The 12636-nt window shown below is 39.5% G+C and overlaps 1 long non-coding RNA gene across 1 annotated transcript in view; it reads left to right on the top strand.

Moving 5' to 3' along the window:
- Positions 1-1807, top strand: part of LOC143290155 (uncharacterized) — a 5902-nt gene extending 4095 nt beyond the window's left edge. Inside the window, exons 4-5 of the long non-coding RNA XR_013056340.1 lie at positions 197-250; positions 1514-1807. This is a non-coding gene — a long non-coding RNA (uncharacterized LOC143290155). The remainder of the gene's footprint in view (positions 1-196; positions 251-1513) is intronic.
- Positions 1808-12636: the final 10829 nt, after the last annotated feature.

Genomic DNA, 12636 nt, shown 5'->3' with positions numbered 1-12636 from the left:
GGCTATAGATCAGAGAAGGTTGCCAAACTGGCTGACAAAACTGTGTTGTGGGTAGCTGTTAGTGTTAGATGCACATGTATGTTAAAATGTATGTATCCATTTTGTGTGTGTGGGTATGTGTGTTAGTCACATTTTGTTGTGTGTATGTAGCATTGATCTAATGTGTTATATAAACAAAAGTGTTTGTGATTGACAGGATTATATGACAGGATCCATGACAGACTTGCCCTTTCACTGTGAACACTGAAAGGTAAGATCATCTTTTCTCTTTAGATGGCTAGCACAGTACGTAACAAATGACCAAGGTTTCTTATATTTAGTGTTTAGTTGAAACATGGCTATGAATAGTATGATCATTATCATCATTAATATTATCAATCTTAACTGTTACGGCTATAGATCAGAGAAGGTTGCCAAACTGGCTGACAAAACTGTGTTGTGGGTAGGTGCACATGTATGTTAAAATGTATGTATACATTTTGTGTATATTCTATATCTTTATTTAAATATACAAGTTGTAACATGTATGTAGAACTTATATATAGATAGATAGATACATTGATTGATAGATATACATATAAAATACACATGCATGTATACACATATACATGTAAAATACACTTGGCACCATAAAATTTTATCATTACAAAGTTTAAGTGTCCAGTTCAGCTTCAAGTATCTGCCATCAAACGGGTTGATAGATCAGATACATAACAAGTAGAAGTTTACACTCGCATATTAATTGACATTTGATCACATGCAGCCACAGCAGAAGCTTTGGACACTTGTGCATGTTGTTTGCACAAAACAGTGCGTTGCTGTGTTGGCATGCACTTTTTCTGAAATAGATGCCTTGATCAGGAAATTTGGGATTGTTGAAAAAACTTGCTTCACATATATGATGTAGATCTATAGCTCTTTCTCGTGAGATGGTCCATTCTAATTTGAAGAGGGTTTTTGGTGTGGAGGGTATACTGCCTTGTACTGGTGTTGTAGGCATGGAATTATGGTTAATCAGCAGACAGTGAAATGTCAATAAAAATTGTAGCATAAGAAGAAGACCAGATTTAAATGCTTAAACATAATCCATTGTTTTACTTCTTTTTCTTTAAATTGCAAACTATTCAGTAAACATTAGTGCTAATATATTGTGTTTTACAAAGTGAGCTTCACATTGGTTTGTATATGACATTCTGACAAATGAATACATGAATAAACTTGATATGTTACTACCCCATGGAACTGATACCTTGTCGTGGTGGGGTAGCTTGAGTGCTTCAGTGACCTGTCGAGCTATGTCATTTGATGTGTCACATGCCTGGTAGGGCCTCCCATGCTGGACAGGTTGTGGGTATTTGTTCCACAAACTATACCAGCTGGCATGATGCACGCATTTTTGGGTTTCCCTTGCTGAAAAGGTTGTATGGTAGAAGCCCGACAAAATTCAGTTGCAAACACATGTCTTTGCATATTTATCTCTTATGACTGACAATTCGTCGTCCTTCTGTTTCAGGAAATGGACATCAGCTAGGACAGGAACAACAGAATCTTCTGTGAGAAAACCTGTATGCTTTTGATCTAAATAAACACAATACAATACAACATCATAAGCCTCTGTTGCTTGATCAGTTGATGTTTGGTTTGTTGAAGGTGCTGTTTGTGTGCTCCTGTGGGGATGTCAGGGACTCTTTCCATTAAAATACTATGCCCACCCTCTGGAAACCCTCTCCTGAAAATTTATCATTTTATATGTCACTTTTCCTTTTCTGTCATTTATTACTTCAGCCATGCTATTCATTCCCATCCATTTTTTTCAAGATAGCCATGATTATGTATTTTTCTGGACTTCATAATTGTGCATTCTTGCAAAGCTGTATTCAAATTTGGATCTAGGATATACGAGTTGCCTGCTGGCATTTTTTTTTGTTTTCTATGCCTGTTATGTACAATTTGCGTATTATGTATAATTATGTCAATGTTCAGGTTTGATTGGTTTACTCTATCGATAGATTAATGGAAAGGCCAATTTGATGCATGTAGTTATATGCGCATGCATACGACTATTCATGCACACACACACACACACACACACACACACACACACACACACACAAAATCCCTCCCCCCACACCCACTTTTTTTTTTTATATACAAGATCAAGATCAATATTATATGACACACAGTCACACACAAATTGTTTTTTTTTTTAATGGCTAACTCATGTTCAAGATTTTAAATCCCAAAACTAAGTTCATGGCAGAAACTATATTACATATTTAATTCAGCATTTTTATGAATGAGAAGTAGCCAAAATGAAAACCATCACTGTGGTGATTGATATTCAGTGTCCCAACACATTTACCACTCTGAATAAAGTCCACAACTTGCTGCAACACAAGCAGCCATTACTTACATCTAACCGAAGTCATGCTTACCAAAAATAAACAACAAAAATCAATAATAATAATGATATTAAAATAAGATAAATGAAGATATTTTAATATCTAACCAAAGTCACACCTACCAAAAAAAAAAAAAGATAATGATATTAAGATAAATAAATGAAAACAAGAACATCACTACAGTTAAAGCATTTCAGCTAAAAAGCTGGCCCAGTGCTTCCCTCATTGAACGACAAGCAACCTCCAGGTTGATGACCACTCCCTCCAACCACCTGAGCTCATCTTCTTCCACCACCAGTCAGTCATTTCAGAAACCATTTCCATCAGTACATTCAAAATGTCAGTTTCTCAAGATGGTGGCATTAGAACAAACTCATATATGTGCTAAACCACGTCTACCACACAGATGCCTGATCAGCAGCATAACCCAATACATCAGGCTTTGAGTGCATGCATATGTTTGTGTACCCATCGGGGTAGATTTCGTCTGCACAACTTTTGCCAGAGGACAAACACTTATGTTGCCATGGGTTCATTTTCTGTGTGCAGTATGCTTCCTGCACATTAGATTGGTGTATCGTTGCATGATTTTAAATAAAGTATGAGAAGACGGATGAGACATGGATTTCAAACTCGGACTGTCACGGTTAACAGTGTAAACGCACACTGTCTCTCTCTCTCTCTCTCTCTCTCTCTCTCTCTCCATTGTCAATCACAGAGTATTGGGAACCGGGCTTTCACCAACATACACATATTTCATAAGGACATGGAGTGATTACCAGGTATATAATATACTTGCAATTTTCTTTTCTATGCATTGAACCAAAAAGTTGTCATTTGGACAGGATTCACACATGAGCCATGAAGGCTTTGCCTCTTGTTCAAGTGAATCACAAGTGAGTCTTGAAGGCCTTGCCTTGTTTTATATCTTATCTTCATAAGCAGGACATCTAAAAATAGTTGATCCGTTATAGTAAGCTCAATTTCGTGTTTTGGAACATTACTGAGACTTCCCCGAGAATAGGGTAAAGCTGCGTATTCCTCTATAACATTTTTTATAACATCCTTTATTTCTTCTACAAATAATTTATCCTTTAAGAGAGAAGAATTAAATTTCCACAAAGTATTTCTTTTTACATCTTTTTCTAAAGTAATTGTTAACGTTATCATAGAGTGATCTGTCCTATAACCAGGATTTATATCTGCATCTTTTACAGAACAGCACAAAAAGTCTGATATCAGGAAAAAATCTAAACCACTTTGTTGAAGAGGATTATTTCTTCGCCACGTATATCTTCTAGTTTCAGGATTAAGTTCCCTCCATATATCAACTAAGTCTAAATTAACTATCATACTATCAACTTGCTCATGAGCTTTTACATTATTCACTTGTTTATAATTACAGTAGTCATAAGTTGGATCCAACACAAGATTCCAGTCTCCCCCAATGATAAGGTTTTCGTAGCCTACTTCAAGCATGTGTTTTTCTACTTCAATATAGAAGTCTGGATTATCTCTATTTGGTCCATAAATGCTAATGATTAAATAGTCTTTTTCCCTAATACGGACAGAAGCAAATATGTAGTTCCCTTCAGGATCTTTGTATACTTTCTTTAATTGGAATTCAAAATTATTTTTAAATAATATAGCTACTCCTCTTGAGTTAGATGTGTGGGAAGCAAAGTAACATTTGTATCCCCATTCAGATCGAACATATTGTTCAATCCTTGGGTTAAAATGGGTGTCCTGCAGAAGATAGATTGAACCATTTTTATTTCTTAGATAGTGGAAGACATCTCTTCTTTTTTGTGGGTTGGCCAGGCCTTGACAATTCATAGAAATAACCTTAATTATATCATCCATCATGTGTATATGCCGTTCTTAGTCTATCCAGTTTACCTTCAATTACTGCGTGGTCTAATATGATATCATAACCAGAACATCAACAAATGTATAATCATGTTTCGATGAATCCTCATTGCTAGAAATAACTTCAATAAATAACAAAATAAGTAAGTATATTTCGCGTGTAATCATTGCGGACATTGTCAAATTAAGTATGATTGCAAAAGAAAAACAAACATCATATTCATCTTTGCAATCAAATACAGGTGCATTACAATAAGTACAGAGACAAAGACAGCACATCAAAACAGACAATCGTATTAATGCAATGATAGAAATAGCAATAAATGTTGCCTTGGTGAACCTGCCAAGGGCAGTGCAAAAATCAAGCTGAAGTAAACAGATCAAATTATATTCCAACTTGTTTTATAATTATAAGTTCAATTAACACTCAATTATGAAAGAATGTTTATTAGTAATATTGAAATCCTATTATATATATATGATTGACGCGCCATAAAGTGACTATTAAGAATGAATCGAGTCAACGCAATTTCTGTCAACGTTAGCTCCTCAACAATGATACATACAAAGTCAATATAACCCGGACAACACGTGCTTTCCAGGACCGATGTATCTAGAACAACGACAAAATAAAAAGTAAAAACCTCATTTTTTAATTCAAAGACAACCCCGTGTGTTCCCGTATCTATTTTGCCATCTCAACAAACACATATCCCTCAAAATCCATATCCTTGTGTCTACGCCCTCTGCACCGCCCCCCCCCCAAAAAAAAAGAGAGAGAGAGAGAGAAGATATTTCATTCAAAGCAAAAGAAGAAAAAAATATATATATATACACACACATCGTCGTCGTCATCAAGAGACATCAGACTGGGAAGATAATATCTGGTTTCATTAACCATGTCCAAACACATCCACGTTTTATGTAAAGCACCCAGTATGAACCCTGTCACTGTCAAGTACACAAAATACATTATACATTATCATTACAATCTCTTTACACATACATGAATCAATTTTATTACTGTACAAACCCAAACCCCATAAACAAGAAATCCTTATGTCATATCAGAGGCGTTGAATCAGCGACAGTACACAATATTTTCATCCTCGCCCTCCTCCTCCCCCTCCTCCCTATCCTCATCATAACCATCATCCTCACCATCACCGCCGCCACCATCATCATCCCCTCATCGTCAATATGTATTAGTTTAGGAAGATAAGAATGTCCGGTTCACCAACCAAATCAAAACCACCCATTTCACCCGAATTTGCTTTGGGGCATTTTGTTCCTCGTAAAGCCGGAAAGTCGCAACAAACATAGAGGAAGTTTGAAATTTTGACAGATCTGAATAATGATTTTTGACTCACTTGTGTAAACAAAGTGAGTCTAAGTTTTAACCCGGTGTTCGGTTGTGTGTGTGTGTGTGTCTGTGTGTCCGTGGTAAACTTTAACACTGCCATTTTCTCTGCAAATGCTTCGTCAGTTGACACCAAATTAGGCATAAAAATAGGAAAAATTCAGTTCTTTCCAGTCATCTTGTTTAAAACAATATTGCACCCCTGGGATGCTAAGCATGAAGTTATATTTATTTTGCATGTCTTTGGTGCAGATAGTAAAAAAGGGAAATTAATCTGTAATTAATGCTATGGGACTTAATTTGCTTTAAACTGATCTTTCTCATCTTAAACATTACATTTTAAAAGTATTTTTAATTGCCCTTAAAAAAATTTTGAATGCCCTAGATACACAAGAATAATATGATTTAACAGCGTTCTCACAGTGAATACCGCAATCGGTTTATCGCCCTTTAAAAAAAAAAAAGTTTAAATATTATATTTTTGAACGTCAGCTAAGGAGCCCTGATAGTGTAATGGGTAAGACAGTTTCTTCTCACCTGAATACTTTGGGTTCGAATCTGCCGTTAGGGCTTTTTTTTTCTTTTTCCTTTAACCCGAAGCTTCATAATAATACATAACACATTTTAACGATTAGATTTTTTTTAAAGTGTATCACAAGTGAGTCTTGAAGGCCTTGCCTCTCTTGTAAAACAATAAAATAAAGATGGATGTGGGGTGTTGAAGATAGGGTTGTTTCGTTTGCAGCACACAACATGGTTTCGAAAAACACAAGTATCAGATGGTGATAAAATATTTGATATGTATCAGGTTCATATCAGTACTGTCAACTGCCCCCTCCTTTCCCTTTGTCACTTTTGATTTTGTCGTTGTTCAGCAGGAATCACGCATAAATAATGGCTTTGTTTGTTGGCAGAAGCCATGGAACACATGAACTGTGTAAGCAAATTACTAATGCTTTTCTGATGATGGATGACCAGTATAAGTCCTTGAGTACATCGTTGAGCAGTTTATTGCCTTGTTTGATTGTCTGAGCAATCCGCGTGTCGTCAGCATGGTCAGAGAGCCTCTCCTTGGTAAAGAAAAGAAAACATTGGAAAATACTATTCCCACATCAGCAGCTCTTGAACGCGGTGAGCAGTTTATCCGAGAGAGTGCTTTCATCTGGAGGTAGAACGGCGGGGATTGCAAAAAGGAGAGGGAAAGACCTTTGTGGACCATTCCACAAAAGCTCAAGAAACTTTATGTGAACTGATTCACTGCTCCTGCACAGTGGTGTGCAGAGAAAGGTGCAAACGCTGCTGGACCAACTTGAAGTGCACATCATTGTGTACATATAGCAGGGATTGTCACAAAGACTAAAATTGCCCAGTTGAAAAGAGACAACCCAACTAGTCGAGAAGGGTTTTTCAGTAACTTCGTGATACCAGCCTGATGTTTTATTATTTTCAGTCAACAACCCCACCTCAACACTTGTTCAGAGCCAAAAGTCTCTGCTACAGATCTCCTTTACAATTTTTGTGATATGGCCTGGTGTCCTAAAGGTAGATGCAAGCATGCAGCAACTGGTCTGGTGCTGTGATTGGAATGGACTGGACACTTTTGTAACTTTTGTTATGAGATTGTGCCAGCCAGTCATATATCTGAACATGTAAATGTTATTGGATCAGTCGTTTGTAGTCAAAACCAGTTACTAGAACACAATCTGGAATAACAGGACCTTGGCTGATGCGTAAAAGCAGATTTACAAGTTCTTAAACTTCTGAGGACAGTGTTAAACATTCATTTTTTGTGCTTTTTAGTAACATAGCAAATATGATTTGAAACGAGAACGGTCTTATTGTATTTCCCACATTATATATCTGTTTCGGTAGTTACAATAACATGATTATACGCAGTTACCACGACCTAATAAAATATATGTTGTTCAGGCATTAGAGATAACCTTCCAGGCCTGACTATGGTGTTGCTGGTCAAGGCCATCACATCTTGCTGTGACCTAATTACAAATATAATCAATCCCCTGACGTGCAGCTGATAGACTTTAAACAAAACAAATTCAGTTAGATTCCAGGTAATCAGAGTGTTTATGAATTTAGCTAATACAGATCTAGTGCAGCACAGTATTTGTGTGAATGGTCACTGGTACAGCGATAAACAAAGACACTGTTTAGAACACTAGTCACCGTAATGTAGCCAGTGCGTGTTGTGACCTAATTTCATGACTAAATCTAGCCATTTGAAGAAAGTGCTGGTAGATCTATGTGCCTCAAAATGTTCAGATAGCATCACAGTACATGGGTGAACACATATTTCCATTCAGTTGTCTCTGGCTACAAATTTTAGATTTGCCTTCGTTATTGTTTAATGTTTGAATTATTAGTAAATTATTGAGAGGGCTCAAAACTTGTCATCCCATTGTTGTTTAGTTGTTGAATTGTTAGTGAATGACAGAGAGGGCCTATCAGCGGTGCAGCACTGGCTGGGAGCGCGCGCAGATCGACCGTTGTAGTTATGTAACGCTTGCCGGACCCATCACGAAAGAGGTGTGTGTGGGCAGTATTTGAAATTGTGTATGTGGCCGAAACTGCCAGGTGTTAAAATCACTGTGGCTAGTGTGTGAAAGACAGCCTACAAGCGTCAAAACAAAGATAAGTGATTTTTCTGTGAAGTTGATTACTCCGCTCGCTCGGGGAATATTAGAGAAGGGCCTGTATTTTTCTGCAAAATAAAATCTGCTACTCAAAAGTAGTCTGGCCTTAGGGCGACACCAGGCTGACGGACTCCACACAGATGGACATCCATTGCCCTTCCCTGATAAGAGGCTCTGTCAGGGCGACCAAATTTTTTCCCTCACCACATAGAACACCCATCTATGGATACCAACAAAACCCTGTCTCGCGTGCACCTCGGGGATCAGCTGCATAGCACGAGACATAAATTCAGATCCCCAAAACCCCAAAACAGGCATGGCAAAAGAGGTGGGAAAAGATTGTGCTTAGGTAGCAGAATGACAAAAGCAGAGCGGCTGTCAAAGAAATTCTTTAGAATTGGCAGTTGGAATTGTTCCAGCGAGAGATTGAGAATGTCAACAATTGAGAAATTGGCATATGATTTTGACATTTTATATCTCCAAGAGACCAGGACAAGTGCAGACAGACCAATACATTTTGAGAATTTCAGTCTTTCAAAGGAATGAAGGAAGAGGAGTAGCAATCATACTGAACAAAAACCTAAAAAACAAAGTTTCCACCATAAATCTAGAGAAATGGTGTAGCAACTCATGTGAACTAGTGGGGGTGCGTCTCGAAAAACCTGACGGAATTCACAAAAGCATCGTGCTCATCAATGCCTATGTTCACCCAGGAACCTGCACAACAAAAGAGAATTGGGCCTTTTTAGAGGAAATAGAGAACGAACTTGCAGACTCAGTCATTATCTGTGGAGACCTCAATGCAAGATCGAAGCTATGGGACCAGCGGAACACCAACCCACAAGGACTCGCACTTGAAGGAATGATAGGGGAAATTCTTCTTAGCCCATTAACAACCACATCCCCAACTTGCCTTGGAACAAGACAAGGGGACAGTGACAGTGTGATTGACATTGCTCTAACATCTCCAAAATTCAGAGCAGAAATGAATGCAGAGACGCTTCCACACCAAGGCAGTGACCACCTCCCGGTAGTGTTCAGTCTACAGAAACTGTCAGATAAACCCTGTATGAAACCGCGTGATCCATTTCAGTATGAAAACAAAGAGACAACCGTCATCGAAAAATTAAGACGCAGAAGAAACAAAAGAACGGCATTGAACAGGATGCAAACTATTCAGCCCCCATGGTGGAATACCGACACAGAGAGAGCCTGGATAGAAAAACATGCGGCTGTCAAACTTTGGCAAAAAGAAAGAACAAAACCATCTCCGGACAAAGATATTGAAACAAAAATGAAAGAAAAAACTAAACAGTTTGAAATCATTGCTCAAGAGGCCAAAAATGACAAGTGGAAACAGTTTTGCGAGGCACTCAGTTATGACTCAACATTGACAGAGTTCTGGCAATTTTATCGTCGCATGGAAGGGAAAACGTGCACAACAACAACCCCAGACATGGTAGACACTGACGGAACCAAGCTTAAGACAAACGAAGAAAAAGGATCCGCCCTGCTCAAACGTTTCATACAATAGAGCGATCAAAGAAACTTAGATGAGAAAAAGAAATATGTTGAGGAGTTAAACCAAACCCTTATGCAGACTGGACCTGATGATGACTTGACAATAGATGATCTAAACGAAGCAATAGCTAAATGCAAGAAAGAATCAGCTCCTGGCCCAGACAAGGTTCGCTACTCGGACATCAAGGAACTATCGGAAGAAGACAGAAGCAACCTTTTCAATCTATATCAAAACAGTTTCCACAATGGACATGTGCCGGAGGACTGGACACACAGCTTCTTAAAACCCATACCAAAACCAGGAAAGGACCATCATCAGGTAAGTGGCTACCGGATCCTAACCATGCAAAACATTGCCGGAAAGCTCATGGACAACATGATAGCCAGGAAACTTGCAAGGGATCTTGAACACAGGCACATTCTCCCTTCAAATCAAGGTGGTTACAGAACAGGCAAGTCCACATGGGAAAACGCAGCTGCTTTTGCATATGAGGTGTATGAAGGATTTCAAAGAAAAGAAGAAACACTAGCAGTAGCAATCGATCTTGAAGATGCCTACAATAAGGTCCAGTTTGCGCACCTCATGGAGCTGCTACTAAGGTATGGAGTAAGTTTGACACTGACAAGATGGATAGCAGCAGCGCTTCAGGAAAGAACCGTCGTCCTACGCCTCGGAGATTGGATGTCTGCACCTTCTAAACTATCCATGGGACTGCCACAAGGGTCTCCGCTTTCTCCTGTCCTCTACAATGTCTACACGAAGGGCCTTGCAGACTTAAACAACAATGGAATAGCTTGGGTGCTTACTCTTGCGGATGATGGCCTGGTCTTCAAAACTTCGAAAGTTGCTCAGGAAAGAACTAAAGCCGTCCAGAAACAACTAAACAATATTGCTCAATGGTGCAAAGACACAGGATCTTCCATCAATCCAGCCAAAGCCCAAACGTTGCTGTGCACCTTCAACAACAGAACCGCGAGCAAATCACCACCTTCTGTGTCACTCGATGGGATTCAGATCGAGAAAACTGAATGCCTACGCTACCTAGGAATACACTTCGACAGGATGCTGACCTTCAGAAAACATACGGAAAATACTGTTCTCAAATGCAAAAAGGGCCTTTCAGTCTTAAAAGCAATGGCAACCAAAGGAATTGAACAACGCCACCTCTTCCTGCTATACCAATCACTCGTCCTCAGTGTGATCGACTACGGACTTGGGCTAACAACACCGTCTCAAAGCAACCTCCTAAAATTAGAAAGAGTCCAAAATGAAGCTATGAGGCTGATCCTTGGAACAACAAAAGACACGCCCACAGAAACCATGCGATACCTGCTTGACCTTCCTTCAGTGCAGGCCAGAAACAAGTTAGAACAGGTCAAGACCTACTTCAAAGCATTAGAAAACCCTCAAAACCCACTGCATGACGCAGTCAAAGAACCAAAAGGCAGCCGAGGAAGATCATGGATGGGGCAAGCAGAAGACACAATCCAGCTAGTATGCCGACTACAAGACCTGAAAGAAACAAAAGAATCGGAGAAAAACCCCGAAAACCTCAACCATCTATTCAACACAGCCATTTCACCCACTCTAGGAAGACATTGTCGGGAATGGCCAGAGGGCAAAACTGATGCGGAAGTGAAACTACTCATAGAAGAAAACAGTAAAGAAGAGGACATCATCATATACACAGATGGCTCAGTCACCAAAGACCAATCCGGTTGGGGATTCACTGCAAAACAAAATGGAAAAACAGTTAGGGAAGAGAATACTGCCTACAAAGTCACAACCTTCAGCCTAACGATGGAAGTTGAAGCTGTGACACATGCCCTCCAGTGGCTATCGTCCATCCATATGCCCGGAAACCAACATGCCATGATTCTAACCGACTCAATGAACTCATACAGAAAATTGAAAATGGAATGGGAAGCCCAGAGTGGCATAAGGCAATGCGCAACTTTCAGATTAAAAAACTCACATGGTCATACTGCCCGGGACATGCAGGTGTTAAGGGAAATGAGCGAGCTGACAGACTTGCTGGTAACGCAACACCTACGAGCGGCCTACATCTAGGAAAATCGGAAATCCTCAGAAAAGTCAAAGAATATCAAAAAGAACAGGTACAAGGCCATCACACCATCGATCGCCTCAAAGAAATAAAAGCAGAGAGAGGGAGTGGCCGTAAGTCTAACTTGAAAGGTAGAGCACGATGCTTTGCTAATCAAACAAATATCGGCATCATTTCCAAACCAACATTGCGCAAATTTCTTCAAAACGGAACAGAGTCTCTGTGGGCTTTTCCAAATACAATAGACTGAGCAACACACTAGACGCCACGTTCTTGGCATCGGAGATCTTTTCCCATCCCTCTTGCGGCCAATCAGTGGCAGCCTCTGTGCGTGTGTGTATGTGTGTGTTTGTGTGCATGTGTGGGCCTGTATTTTTGAGTGCGTTTGTGCATGCGCGAGAGTGTAAGTGTACACAAGTGTCAGTGTGTGTGTGTGTGTGTGTGTGAGGGGGAGGTGGGGGTGCGGGGGGAGGTGGGGTAGAGGATGAGGTATGTGAGTGTATGCATGCCTACACTGTGGGAGCAACAGGATATTGGAACGTATATATAGAGGAGGTGCAGGGTAATGTGTGGTGTGTGTGTGTGTGTGTGTGTGTGTGTGTGTGTGTTGGAGCTCATGTACGTTTATATGTATTTAACTGTGCTTTCATATCTGTGAAACTGCATGTTCGGTGCATATCTGTTATGCATGTGTGGGTGTATATGTAAATGTGTGTCTTCATGTTTTACATCTATTTGCTTATTTATCATCATTGTTATCTTATTTA

This window comes from Babylonia areolata, chromosome 15 (assembly GCF_041734735.1).
Source record: "Babylonia areolata isolate BAREFJ2019XMU chromosome 15, ASM4173473v1, whole genome shotgun sequence".
Lineage (NCBI taxonomy): Eukaryota > Metazoa > Mollusca > Gastropoda > Neogastropoda > Buccinidae > Babylonia > Babylonia areolata.
This window is presented reverse-complemented; position numbering and strand designations above follow the sequence as displayed.